Source organism: Balaenoptera ricei, chromosome 1 (assembly GCF_028023285.1).
Source record: "Balaenoptera ricei isolate mBalRic1 chromosome 1, mBalRic1.hap2, whole genome shotgun sequence".
Lineage (NCBI taxonomy): Eukaryota > Metazoa > Chordata > Mammalia > Artiodactyla > Balaenopteridae > Balaenoptera > Balaenoptera ricei.
In genome coordinates this window covers 62293427-62307648 of record NC_082639.1, presented here as the reverse complement: position 1 = coordinate 62307648, position 14222 = coordinate 62293427, and the positions used below count along the sequence as shown (strand labels likewise).

Below are 14222 nucleotides of genomic sequence, written 5' to 3'. Positions count from 1 at the left end.
TGTGTGTTAGCATATGGTATTTGTTTTTCTCTTTCTGACTGACTTCACTCTTTTTTAATTTTTTTTAAAACTTTTTATTTTATATGGCAGTATAGCCAATTAACAATGTTGTGATAGTTTCGCGTGCACAACAGAGCGACTCAACCATATGTATACATGTATCCATTCTACCCCAAACTCCCCTCCCATCCAGGCTGCCACATCACACTGAGCAGAGTTCCCTGTGCTGTACAATAGGTCCTTGTTGGTTATCCATTTTAAATAGGGAGTTTGGGATTGACATGTACACATTGCTATATTTAAAACGGATAACCAAAAAATAAAATAAAATAAAACAAAAATAAAACGGATAACCAAATTATGCTATTCTTGACAGACAAGATTTTGTTTAAAGTGTATTTTTTTATTCAGTTCTGCCTTTTGTTCAATTGAGCCTATCAACCAGAGAAGCTCATATTTGCAGTTTATGTAGGAAGAAACATATATATATTTTACATGAACTCTGATGAACTAATGGATTGATAATATGGCACCAGTAAAGGCCAACCCCTTCTTCAATGAGAAAGATCTCATTCTTACACCAATCGATGAAACTTTTCTTAAAATATGATAAAAATAACAAGGTCCTACTGTATAGCACAGGGAACTATATTCAATATCCTGTAATAAACCATAATGGAAAAGAATAGGAAAAATAATATATATGTATATACATATATATAGCTGTACAGCAGAAATGAACACAACATTGTAAATCAACTATACTTCAATAAAATAATTTTAAAAATATGATAAAAACAAATTGGCAAGTGAGGGAACTCGAACATTCAGACCTATAGTACTTTAATCAAGGAAGGGTATAAACAATGAGAAGAAAAATAAGTCTGCTCCCTGTGGAGCAAACCTGTTTGAAAGGTGAGTAGAGAAGGAAAAGCCAGCTAAGCAAATGGAGAATAAATAAAGGCAGGAATTCATCCAGTTATTGCAAGCAAAAGAAAAGAGGGCTTCTGGGAAGAAGTGGTCAACAATATTGTAACTCACAGTCAATGGCAGTAAGAATGGTGGCAGACAGTATTCATTGTCCTTAGAATTTTTGCACTTATGCAGTTGGTGGCTATTTCCAGGCAATTTCAGCAGAGGTAGAAGGTCAGAAGCAGCCAGATATCTGTGACTTGAAGATTGAATTGGGAGGTGAGAAATTAGAAGGAATGAAGGGAAAACAGTGCTTTGATGGTTTGTTTAAGGAATTTCACTGTGAACAGTATAAAAGACAGAGTAATAGTTCATAAAATCTCATTTTTAAAGTTGCATTTTAATTTCAGTATGGCAGACAACTAGTTTTTACTCCTTTTTGGTGTGGGAGACTCCAATCAATACGTTAGGATTTCAGTAGATTTGAAGTAGAAACAGAGGTTTTAGCTTCAGTCTGCCGTTAATAATCCATTTACTAGAACTGGAAAATAACTCCTAAAAGCAACCAGACCAAATGCTGTATTCCCATTTCTTTCCCATCTTTTAATTCTTAATAGTAAATCAGTTGAAATGAGAATGACTTCACTGGTGGAACAGGGATAATACTTTATTTGATCCAGTGAACCATCTGCATTAATTATATCACTTCTGGAAAGTGAGGCTACCTTCTCCAGAATTTAGATTTGGGCAGAAAGTACAAAGAAAGACAAAAATTACCCTGCTTTGCATCAGTAATATTATTAAATGCTGCTAAATGAAAATCAGAATTCAGTACATGATTCCAGGTGGATCACAGACTTTAAAACTTCGCTTTATTTTCTGAATTTAACTCTGGGTTTGTTCCTTCCTTGGTTATTTTTTCTATCTTGGTGCTACTGACTGGTTTGAGATTGATTGTGAACTCGGAGTTTGGATAATATCTTGTTAACTTTTGATTTCCAGGGATTAGCATAATGTCTGGAAACTTGGAAGATGTTCTCTAGACATTTACTGACTCAACCAATAAATTAAGGTATTCCTCAATAAGGGCTTTAAAAACCATGATACAGTAGTATTAAGCTAGTTAAAAACCATTTTGTGAATAAGTTTTGTGAGGCCAGTTGGGCATTTTGGAAATACCTGGTCTCCAATATGGTAAGAATATTCTGAGAAAATTTGGGTTCATTGAGAAGTTCAGTAACTATATAGACCTCTCTATTTTTAAAATGTTGTAAATACATGGAATTTAAGCAGTGTCTGGCTTTTTTTTGGTGGGGTCTATGTGAAGGTTATACTATATGAGACATAAAAACTTAGCAATATGTTTTATGAGTTATGTTTTGGTGTCTAGACTGAAAAGTGTTCCTTAAGAGTTTAATAGACTTTCTTGATTTTTCCATCATAAATCATTTGTAGAAAAGTTAAATTGGATTGTTTCACTATAACTCCCAAGTGCCAAATCATTTCAAGAGCTCTGTGAATAGGTGCATTTGCACAATCTGATTGGCTACCCTAAAGGCAAAAGCAATTATATTATGCTAATGTGTATATTTTGCTCAGAAATCTGAATTTACCATTCGAATACATCAATGTATATTGTCTTTTTCCAGAGGTGAGCTTATAGATGTCAAGTTTTGTGTAAAGAAAGGTTTTAAAGATTAGCAATTGTCAAGTTTAGGGAGCTTGAAGCATACTTGTCTTTCACGATAATGATTGAATCTTTCCTTTGACAGTAAATACAGAGTGAATATAGTGATAACCTTGATTAAGTATAACATGGCTGTGGAAACATTCTGGGAAAGGCTTTGTTCATCTTTATGTAAAGTTCATAACAACCTGAGGAAAATTATTTAGAAATTTGCTCATTAAGTGCCTTGCAGAAAAGCATTTTGTTTGCATTACCTAATAAAATGGACCAGTGGATACATAATTTTTCCTGGGGCATGTAATTTATGCTAAAAAATGTTGCAGTGCTTTTGTGACACCATTTACCAAGGATTTTTATTTAGTTTACTTTATAGCTCATCATAAGTTTTAACAGGAAGAATTTCCTTTAAAATTGAGTAAACAAAAGTAAAAGCTGCATCTCTTCCTTCAACTGGCAGAGAAGCATGAGAAAATATATACTATACACTACAGACTTTTCACTTTTTGTTTTAAATGGAGAAAAAGTGAATGATGTGATGGTTAAAATCTTTAGTACGTGGAATTTTTCTCAAATAATTTCTAGTATGTTCTTCAGTAATAAGTCATGTAGCCAGATGGCTGTATATGAGAAATTGCCTGTGCAAGTCAAACATTTTATTCTAAATTTTAGCAGGGGTGATTCCATGATTTAAGAGAGAATTAATAACTTTAATATAAGAGCTGGGTTATAAAAGGTGATTTTCTTTGGAAATATGACAGTTTATATGGTGCTTTTAAAGGTTTGTTTTTTTTTATATGATGAAGTAAGTGATATGTACCCTAGTTGCAAGCAACCAGTTGAGTTCACTGCCATTGTCTATGACTATGATTACCCTTTTGTTTAAACAGTACAGTGTATCAAGACAGCAGTGTGACATAATTTGGTAGAATGTAATAAAATATAATGACATTTACTAGTCCCTAATACCCCCACTATGTTATTTTGTTAGTTCATTAAAGGGTTTTCTCTTTCACTTTAATTTTTATTGATCCCCAGCGAATATGAAAGCCTTTATGTAGCTCAACTCTTTAATTTGTTATTTTAGTAATTATTGTTCTTGTGGTTTTTGTTAAGATTTTTTTTCATTAAAAGTTTTAAACATGGAATGTAATCTAGCAGGGAAGCATTATATTAATTTTAAAAATCCCTTGCTTTAATTTACAAGATATTTTTTAATCTCATTATGGGGGATTTAGCAGCATAACTCTCATTTACACAGAAACAGGCCTATTGGCCTCTCTATGTGGGGGAATTTGCATCTGCATTTTAAAGCACGAAGCCTTTTTAATATCCCCTTGATAAATTAGCTTTCAGGATTCATCCAGCAAATAGGTGTGGGGAGAAACTGTAAACACTTAGCTAAGTGGTTACAGATACATAAGCAATTAAAATGAGGTAATTTTATTTGTGTAAAGGGTTTGGGTTTAATTTGAATCAGAAAAGTGTCAAGGGCTCTGCTCAGTTTCCAGTGCCACCACTGCCACTGCCACCACAATACAGTAAAAACCCAATAACCTCCTCATGGGCAAAGGCAGAGAAGAGTTAGGAGTTATGTCAGTTTCTTTCCAAAAATTTCTGTCACAAAAATAACAATGAATATGACACTGAAATGCAATGAACTGAGGGAATGAAAAACACTCTTCAATTAAAAGGAGTTGGATATGTACATATTTTATTCTTACTTCTTCAGATATTTGTATTACTTCAGGGCATTTCATTGAAATGAAATGCAATGACTTATGGAAATAAAATGACATTTAAGAAACGAGTAGGATATGTAAAGATTTTATTCTTAATGCTTTGTGTTTCCATTGTTTTATATCACAAGTCCTTTAAAAAAATACAATAAAATTAAAAGACCTTAAAATTGTCATTTCTTCTTAAGAACATCTCAAATTCAATGAACTTCTTATCTTTGCTTTATTCAAAATATTTGACACATTAACTTTTTTTTAATACCTTTATTGGAGTATAATTGCTTTACATTGTTGTGTTAGTTTCTGCTTTATAACGAAGTGAATCAGCTATACATATACAAATATCCTCATATCTCCTCCCTCTTGCATCTTCCTCCCACCCTCCCTATCCCACCCCTCTAGGTGTTCACAAAGCACATAGCTGATCTCCCTGTGCTATGAGGCTGCTTCCCACTAGCTATCTATTTTATATTTGCTAGTATATATAAGTCCATGCCACTCTCTCACTTCCTCCCAGCTTACCCTTCCCCCTCCCGAAGTCCTCAAGTCCATTCTCTACATCTGCGTCTTTATTCCTATCCTGCCCTAGGTTTTTCAAAACCTTTTTTTTTGTTTTTTGTTTTTAGATTCCATATATATGTGTTAACATACAGTATTTATTTTTCTCTTTCTGACTTACTTCACTCTGTATGACAGTCTCTAGGTCCATCCACCTCACTACAAATAACTCAGTTTTGCTCCTTTTTATGGCTGAGTAATATTCCAATGTATATATGTGCCACATCTTCTTTATCCATTCATCTGTCAGTGGACACTTAAGATTACTTCCATGTCCTGGCTATTGTATGTAGAGCTGCAATGAACACTGTGGTACATGACTTTTTTTGAATTATGGTTTTCTCAGAGTACGTACCAAGTAGTGGGATTGCTGGGTCGTATGGTAGTTCTATTTTTACTTTTTTTAAGGAACCTCCATACTGTTCTCCATAGTGGCTGTATCAGTTTACATTCCGACGAACAGTGCAAGAAGGTTCCCTTTTCTCCACATCCTCTCCAGCATTTATTGTTTGTAGATTTTTTGGTGATGGCCATTCTGACTGGTGTGAGGTGATACCTCATTGTAGTTTTGATTTGCATTTCTCTAATGATTAGTGATGTTGAGCATCCTTTCATGTGTTTGTTGGCAATCTGTATATCTTCTTTGGAGAAATGTCTATTTAGGTCTTTTGCCCATTTTTGGATTGGGTTGTTTGTTTTTTTGATATTGAGCTGCATGAGCTGCTTGTAAATTCTGGAGATTAATCCTTTGTCAGTTGCTTCATTTGCAAATATTTTCTCCCATTCTGAGGGTTGTCTTTTCATCTTGTTTATGGTTTCCTTTGCTGTGCAAAAGCTTTTAAGTTTCATTAGGTCCCATTTGTTTATTTTTGTTTTTATTTCCATTTCTTTAGGAGCTGCGTCAAAAAGGATCTTGCTGTGATTTATGTCATAGAGTGGTCTGCCTGTGTTTTCCTCTAAGAGTTTGATAGTGTCTGGCTTTACATTTAGGTCTTTAATCCATTTTGAGTTTATTTTTGTGTATGGTGTTAGGGAGTGTCTAATTTCTTTCTTTTACTTGTAGCTGTCCAGTTTTCCCAGCACCACTTATTGAAGAGGCTGTCTTTTCTCCATTGTATAATCTTGCCTCCTTTATCAAAGATAAGGTGACCATATGTGCATGAGTTTATCTCTGGGCTTTCTATCCTGTTCCATTGATCTATATTTCTGTTTTTGTGCCATTACCATACTGTCTTCATTACTGTAGCTTTGTAGTATAGTCCGAAGTCAGGGAGCCTGATTCCTCCAGCTCTGTTTTTCTTTCTCAAGATTGCTTTGGCTATTTGGGGTCATTTGTGTTTCCATGCAAATTGTGAAATATTTTGTTCTAGTTCTGTGAAAAATGCCATTGGCAGTTTGATAAGGATTGCATTGAATCTGTAGATTGCTTTGGATAGTATAGTCATGTTCACAATGTGGATTCTTTCAATCCAAGAACATGGTATATCTCTCCATCTATTTGTATCATCTTTAATTTCTTTCATCAGTGTCTTTTGTCTCCTTAGGTAGTTTTATTCCTAGGTATCTTATTCTTTTTGTTGCAGTGGTAAATGGGGGTGTTTCCTTAATTTCTCTTTCAGATTTTTCATCGTTAGTGTATAGGAATGCAAGAGATTTCTGTGTATTAATTTTGTATCCTGCTACATTACCAATTCATTGATTAGGTCTGGTAGTTTTCTGGTAGCATCTATAGGATTCTCTATGTATAGTATCATGTCATCTGCAAACAGTGACAGCTTTACTTCTTTTCCGATTTGGATTCCTTTTATTTCTTTTACTTCTCTGATGGCTGTGGCTAAAATTTCCAAAACTATGTTGAATAATAGTCGTGAGAGTGGACAACCGTGTCTTGTTCCTGATCTTAGAGGAAATGGTTTCCGTTTTTCACCATTGAGAATGATGTTGGCTGTAGGTTTGTCATATATGGGCTTTATTATGTTGAGGTACCTTCCCTCTGTGCCTACTTTCTGGAGGGTTTTTATCATAAATGGGTGTTGATGTTTGTCAAAAGCTTTCTCTGCATCTATTGAGAAAATCATATGGTTTTTCTCCTTCAATTTGTTAGTATGGTGTGTCACATTGATTGATTTGCATATATTGAAGAATCCTTGCATTCCTGGGATAAACCCCACTTGATCATGGTGTATGATCCTTTTAATGTGCTGTTGGATTCTGTTTGCTAGAATTTTGTTGAGGGTTTTTGCATCTATGTTCATCAGAGTTATTGGCCTATAGTTTTCTTTGTGACATCCTTGTCTGGTTTTGGTATCAGGGTGATGGTGGCCTCGTAGAATGAGTTTGGGAGTGTTCCTCCCTCTGCTCTATTTTGGAAGAGTTTGAGAAGGATAGGTGTTAGCTCTTCTCTAAATGTTTGATAGAATTCACCTGTGAAACCACCTGGTCCTGGGCTTTTGTTTGTTGGAAGATTTTTAATCACAGTTTCAATTTTAGTGCTTGTGATTGGTCTGTTTATATTTTCTATTTCTTCCTGGTTCAGTCTTGGATGGTTGTGCTTTTCTAAGAATTTGTCCATTTCCTTCAGGTTGTCCATTTTTATTGGCATAGAGTTGCTTGTAGTAATCTCTCATGATCCTTTGTATTTCTGCACTGTCAGTGGTTACTTCTCCTTTTCATTTCTAATTCTATTGATTTGAGTCTTCTCCCTTTTTTTCTTGATGGGTGTGGCAAATGGTTTATCCATTTTGTTTATCTTCTCAAAGAACCAGCTTTTAGTTTTATTGATCTTTGCTATTGTTTCCTTCATTTCTTTTTCATTTATTTCTGCTCTGATCTTTATGATTTCTTTCCTTCTGCTAACTTTGGGGTTTTTTTGTTCTTCTTTCTCTAATTGATTTAGGTGTAAGGTTAAGTTGTTTATTTGAGATGTTTCTTGTTTCTTGAGGTAGGCTTGTATAGCTATAAACTTCCCTCTTAGAACTGCTTTTGCTGCATCCCATAGGTTTTGGGTCATCGTGTTTTCATTGTCATTTGTTTCTAGGTATTTTTTGATTTCTTTTTGATTTCTTCAGTGATCTCTTGTTTATTAAGTAGTGTATTGTTTAGCCTCCATGTGTTCGTATATTTTACAGATTTTTTCCTGTTGTTGATGTCTAGTCTCATAGCGTTGTGGTCAGAAAAGATACTTGATACGATTTCAGTTTTCTTAAATTTACCATGGCTTGATTTGTGACCCCAAGATAGGATCTGTCCTGGAGAATGCTCCATGAGCACTTTAGAAAAAAGTGTATTCTATTGTTTTTGGATGGAATGTCCTATAAATGTCGATTAAGTCCATCTTGTTTAATGTATCATTTAAAGCTTGTGTTTCCTTATTTATTTTCATTTTGGATGATCTGTCCATTGGTGAAAGTGGGGTGTTAAAGTCCCCTACTATGACTGTCTTACTGTTGATTTCCCATTATATGGCTGTTAGCGTTTGCCTTATGTATTGAGGTGCTCCTAGGTTGGGTGCATAAATATTTACAATTGTTATATCTTCTTCTTGGATTGTTCCCTTGATCATTATATAGTGTCCTTCTTTGTCTCTTTTAATAGTCTTTAATTTAAAGTCTATTTTGTCTATTATGAGAATTGCTACTCCAGTTTTCTTTGATTTCCATTTACATGGAATATCTTTTTCCATCCCCTCACTTTCAGTCTGTATGTGTCCCTAGGTCTGAAGTGGGTCTCTTATAGACAGCATATATACAGGTCTTGTTTTCATATCCATTCAGCCAGTCTGTGTCTTTTGGTGCGAGCATTTAATCCTTTTACATTTAAGGTAATTACGATATGTATGTTCCTATTACCATTTTCTTAATTGCTTGGGGTTTGTTTTTGTAGGTCTTTTCCTTCTCTTGTTAACACATTGACTTTTAAATGTTGTCTTGTCTAATTTATTCTTAGATACCCTGCAATTTTGTTGTTGTGTATCTTTTTAAAAGTAAATAATTCAAAAATTACTACTAGTATGTAAAAATGCAATTTTTTTCTATTATGTTGATTTTATAAACAGCAACCTTTCCAAATAATTATTGAATTTAATTATGAATTTTAAAATTCTTTTGGTGCCTCCATGTAGATAATCATATTATCTGAATAATGACCATTTGGATACTTCTTTAACAAGCTATAGCTCTTATTTCTTTGTCATGTCACACTGTACTGGCTAAAATTTTTGTTAGATTTTAAATAGAAGTGATGGTAGCAAATACTGTGTCAAGTTCTAAAGGAAATAATTTACTTTTGCATTACTGACAGTACTATTAATCTTCAGTATATGTCCTTTAATGCATTTAAGCTTTATTCTTTTTTCAGTTTGCTAAGCTTTTTTACAAAAATAGATATAAATTTTATTGAATGTATGGTTAGCATCCATCGGGATAATCATATACTTTTTAAAAAAAATCATTATTAAAGTAACCAAATCCTTAAATAAGAAAACACAACGTGGTCAAGTGGCATTATACTTTTTATAAACTGCTAGATTCAGTTTGCTTTAGAATATTTACATTTGTATTTATGAATGAAATTTGGTTATAATTTCCCAGTCTCATAATTTCATTGTCTGGTTTTGGTATCCAATGTATAATTATCTCAGAAAATGAGTATACAGTCTTTCCCTCATTTCTATTCTTTGAAAGAGTCAAGCATTGGATTATCAGTTCTTCAAATAACTGAAAGAATTTTTCAGTAAAAACTGAGCTTGATGGTCTTTAGGGCATGGTTCATTCCTTTAATAACTAGATGAATATTATAAAAGTTCTTTTAATTTTTGAGTTTTTGAGTAAATTTTTCCAGGACTGTTAGCATTTTGCCTAGGTTCTCAAATGTATTGGCATAGCTTTTTCAAAATATTATTTTATTGTCGGTCAGTTTCTATCACACTTATAATTATGTTCCTTTTTTCATTTGTAACATGGTTTTTATGAGTTCTCTTTTTTTCTATATTAACTTTGTTAGATATTTGTTATTTTTATTAATTTTCTTGAATTAACATTTAATTCTTTGGAATATTATGATCCTCTCTGTTGTATTTGATTTTCTATTATGTTATTTCTGCTCTTTTTAAAATTAATTTATTGTTTTTTACTTTCTTTGAATTTGTTCCCTTGTTCTTTTTCTGACATAAATTTAAATGCTTAGTGCATTAATTTTCAGTCTTCTGTCAAAATATAATAATTTGAGTCTATAGTTTTTTCTCTATGTGCTGTGTATGTATTATATATTCCTCAAGTTTTGATAACATAGTGTATTTAGTTGTTGGTATTGTTCCTTTTTTTTTAAACATTCATTATTATTTTTCTGTGACTCATAAGTTACTCAGAAGTATGTTATTAAATTTCCAACAAATGAGGTTTTTAAAAATGAAATTTTCTATTTTTCATTTCAAAATTTTGTTGTAATCAGACTATAGTCATTATGAAATTTGATGGGGCTTTTTAGTATGCATTTAATATTTGTAAACATTTCAAGGGTTCTTGGAAAACTGTGTTCTTGGGGACACAGTTCATTTATTACTGTCATGTCAGTCTCATTACTTAATTTGTTCACATCTTCTGTGTACTTTCCTATTCTTTTCTTTAAGGCTGCATGATCTAACAATTACCAGAAGAGTTGTTAAACACCTTCCACTATAATGATATATTTGTCATTTTATTCTAGTAGCTGTGTCAATTTTTTGTTTGAATATTTTGTAGCTGTCTTACCAGTCCATGTAAAATTAACCAGTCTTTATCTTTGTGCTGAATTGAACCTTAAAATCAATTTGTAGTGACTCTTATTATCTCGTTTTTTTTTTTCTTGTTATTTGTTTTACTATTTTGTCTTATGATTTACTTTGATATTAATATAACTATATCAGATTTTTTTTGTTTGTTTAGAATTTGCCTAACATATCTTTTTCTGTCCTTCAACTTTTAACATCCAGGGTACTTATTTATGTTTTAGGCATTTTCTTGTAAATGGCATAAAGCTGGGCTGTGTTTACATTTATCTAGTCTAAGAGTTTTTGTTTGGTCTACTTATAAGGCCCAATTTAGCAAGTATGCCTACTATACTTTTTTCTGGGAGAAGTGTTTTTCCTGTCTTACTTACCAAGCGTATTGCTTTTCAGAAGTCTGGTATTATGGGAACTAATTCTCTCAACCTGCTACCTTTTCTGGGTTCCAGGTTTTGTCTTTTGCCTTCGAGAGTGGCTTGAGATATCCAAACTATGCTACTTAAAAGAAAATTTTTAGGATTTACTTCTTTTTCTTCAGGCGTTCTTATAATTTTGGCCCCTGAAGATTTTCTTTCCCTGAATTTTCTGCCATCTCAACCACACATATAATATTTTTAGGTGATCTATATCAGGACAAGTTTTCTCAAAATCTGTTATGCTTTATTGCCAGAAACAAAAGGGTTACTTTAAAAGAAAATGTATATATATATAGACTCAAAATCTTAGACTCCAAAGGAAACTTTAGAAGTGTCCTAGTCAATTTTCTAATTTATTTAGGCCCTTAGTTTCTTCATCTAAATAATAGGAATTTTCATACCTGTTTTGCAACATTAGTTCTTTTTATTATAATTAGAACATGTGAAACCCTTGGCTCATCAATAGCCACATACTAAATAAATGGTAATTAATATTATTAATAGTCATGAAGACTATTATGTTAAAAAGAATATTTAAGTGAGGAATGCCTTTAAAGGGGAACTAGATGTGATGAAACATAAACTGCTAATGACACTATGAATGATTTTAGGTTAAAATGTATAGCTTCAAATTTACAGTGATACATGGAACAAAATAAGGAAATGTGATATTGTATGGCAAATTAGGCACAGTAATGGAGCTCAGCCATTATTCAGCTTTTATCAAAAAAGAAGTGGCTACTTCAAAATTAATACACAGCCAATTTAAACATGCCTTTACTGTCTCAAAGCTTCTACTGGGTTGAAATTTATTCATTGATCTGATCAAGAATTCATGTCAGTCTTTGATACTTTCATTTTATTTGTTCTTCCTAGCTTTTATTACTCTGAAAGAATTTTCAGGTTCATACTGATGGAACCAGGATATGGTAGAGCTGCATTATAACACAGTACTGTCTTCTACTTTTTTTTTTTTTTTTTCTGTCACTATTTTCTAGTGTGGAACAAGAAAAAGCTCTTTAGACTTAGAGTGTTTTATAGCTGTGCATGTACTTAATGCAAATATTCTTGTATGCTGTGTCCATATGATTAGGACTATATATACATGTGAAAGAGAATCTTGAATAGATTGTTTTACCATCCTGTTTTAAGACACTAAGACCCATCTTTATTTCTTCAGGTAGATGGAAATATATGAGTGAACTCTAAGAGTTATGAACACAATACTGCCAGCCACTTCATTGCTTGAGCTAAAAAACCTGGAATCATATTTGACTACTCTCCTTTTCCCTTACGTCACATCCATGGAGATATACTCTCATTTCTAACATCAAAATACATATTTAATCACATTTCATTATTTCTAGTGCCACCATCCTCCCCAAAGCCACCGTCATCTCTTGCATTTCCTGCCTTGTCTTGCTGTTTCTACTCTTGCTCTTCTATAGCATATTCTCTGCAGAGCAGTCTGACAGATGTCTTTGAAATCTATGTTAGATAATGTTATTTTTCATTAAGTTTCCTCCAGTGTCCTCCCATTACACCTAAATGAAAGTACAAAATCCTTGTAGTGGTCCCTGACTATTCCTTTGAAAAAAAAAAAATGCACCATGCTTCTTTTTGCTTCATTCCAGCCTTACTCGCCTTCTTGTGTTCCTGAAATTTTATCCTCTGATAAGCACAGGGCTCTCTAGCAGCCCTGGCCAGTTTCCTTTCCCTTAGCCTGGGTTATTTTGCTTCACAGCACTTATTACCTGACATTATATTTTCTCTTTGTTTATTGTAGATGTTCTTTACCCTAGCTGCCCATCAAAATTACCTGAGAAGTTATCAAAAATCAAAAATTATCACACATACCAGAATTAACTGAGACATTTTATATATATGAATCTTTTCGTGGGGTAGGGGAAGGGAGACAACTTAGGCATTGGTAATTTAAAAACTCTGTAGCCAGAGTTGAGAACCAATGTATATTTATTTTTGTTTTTTTTCCTCCTCTCAATAGACTATAAGTTCAATAAAGGCTAAGCATTATCTATTTTGTTCACTGCTCTATTCCTAGCTCTCAGAATAGTACCTGGCACATAGCAAACTTTTCATAAATATTTGTTCATAATTAAAAAAAAAATTAGTTCTTTTCATCTAGAATATATAAACAAATATGCATCATTGGCTCCCTATAATTCAACAAGCTCTACACCTCTCATTCCTTCATTCAGTTTTTTCACTCATTTAAGAAATATTTATTTAGTGCATTTAAGGAATCAGATAATATTGTAGGCTCTCAGAAATCAAGAGTGAAATAAATAAATATCTCTGCCCTTGCAGAGCTTACATTCTCATCTTGGTGGTACATTTTGTAGATAACTGTAGTTTTAGAAATAAGAAAACTTAAGTTCTTTTAAATAATTTTTCATTATTCAGTGTGCTACATTGAAAAGCCATTTAACCTCTTTGGGACTAGTCCTAAAACTATTTTAAAGAATCCTTCTCCTTTAATTCAATGTAATTGGAACTGTTATTTTCATGCTGCTGTTTAAAAAAAAAAAAAAAAAAACTTTCCAAAGTAATTTCAGAAGATTCTTTCTTTCTTAAACTATGACTAATTAAAAGAAAACCAATTTTATGGAAAAGAAAATAATTGGATCATAACAGATTTATAAGATGCACTACCTCTGTGTTAAGAAAAGCTCATAGTCTGCAGAATAAAGCCAGCTGGAATGATAGCTCTGGGATAGCCCAATGGCAAAAGTGTTGGAATCATTTAAAAGTTCATTTGAGTTTTGCACAAACTGATCATTCATTTATTTTTTTCATCCATTTATTCAACAAACATCCCCAGGTGGTAAACATTTCTAGACTTTTTGCCAGGTCAGAAGGTTATATTATAATATGTGTTCTCTGCTCTTAAAAAGCTCATTTTATCATATTAATTTTATAAAGAAATAATAGCAAATATCATGTCAAAGATAAAATAAATATTGCACATTGCAAAGAAGCATATAGAACTGAACTTAGCCCTTGCCCTTAACAAGCTCACAAAATCTCTCCCTCTTTTGATGTTTTATAACATTCAGCTTTTTTTGTGTCAACTGACAGTCTACTTTTATTATAGTTGTTTATCTACTCATATTACTATCCTTTAACTCCTT

The 14222-nt window shown here is 32.7% G+C and overlaps 1 protein-coding gene across 1 annotated transcript in view; it reads left to right on the top strand.

Moving 5' to 3' along the window:
- NEGR1 (neuronal growth regulator 1) overlaps positions 1-14222 on the top strand; it is an 836678-nt gene that overhangs the window by 277972 nt on the left and 544484 nt on the right. The gene's annotated exons all lie outside the window — the stretch shown is intronic.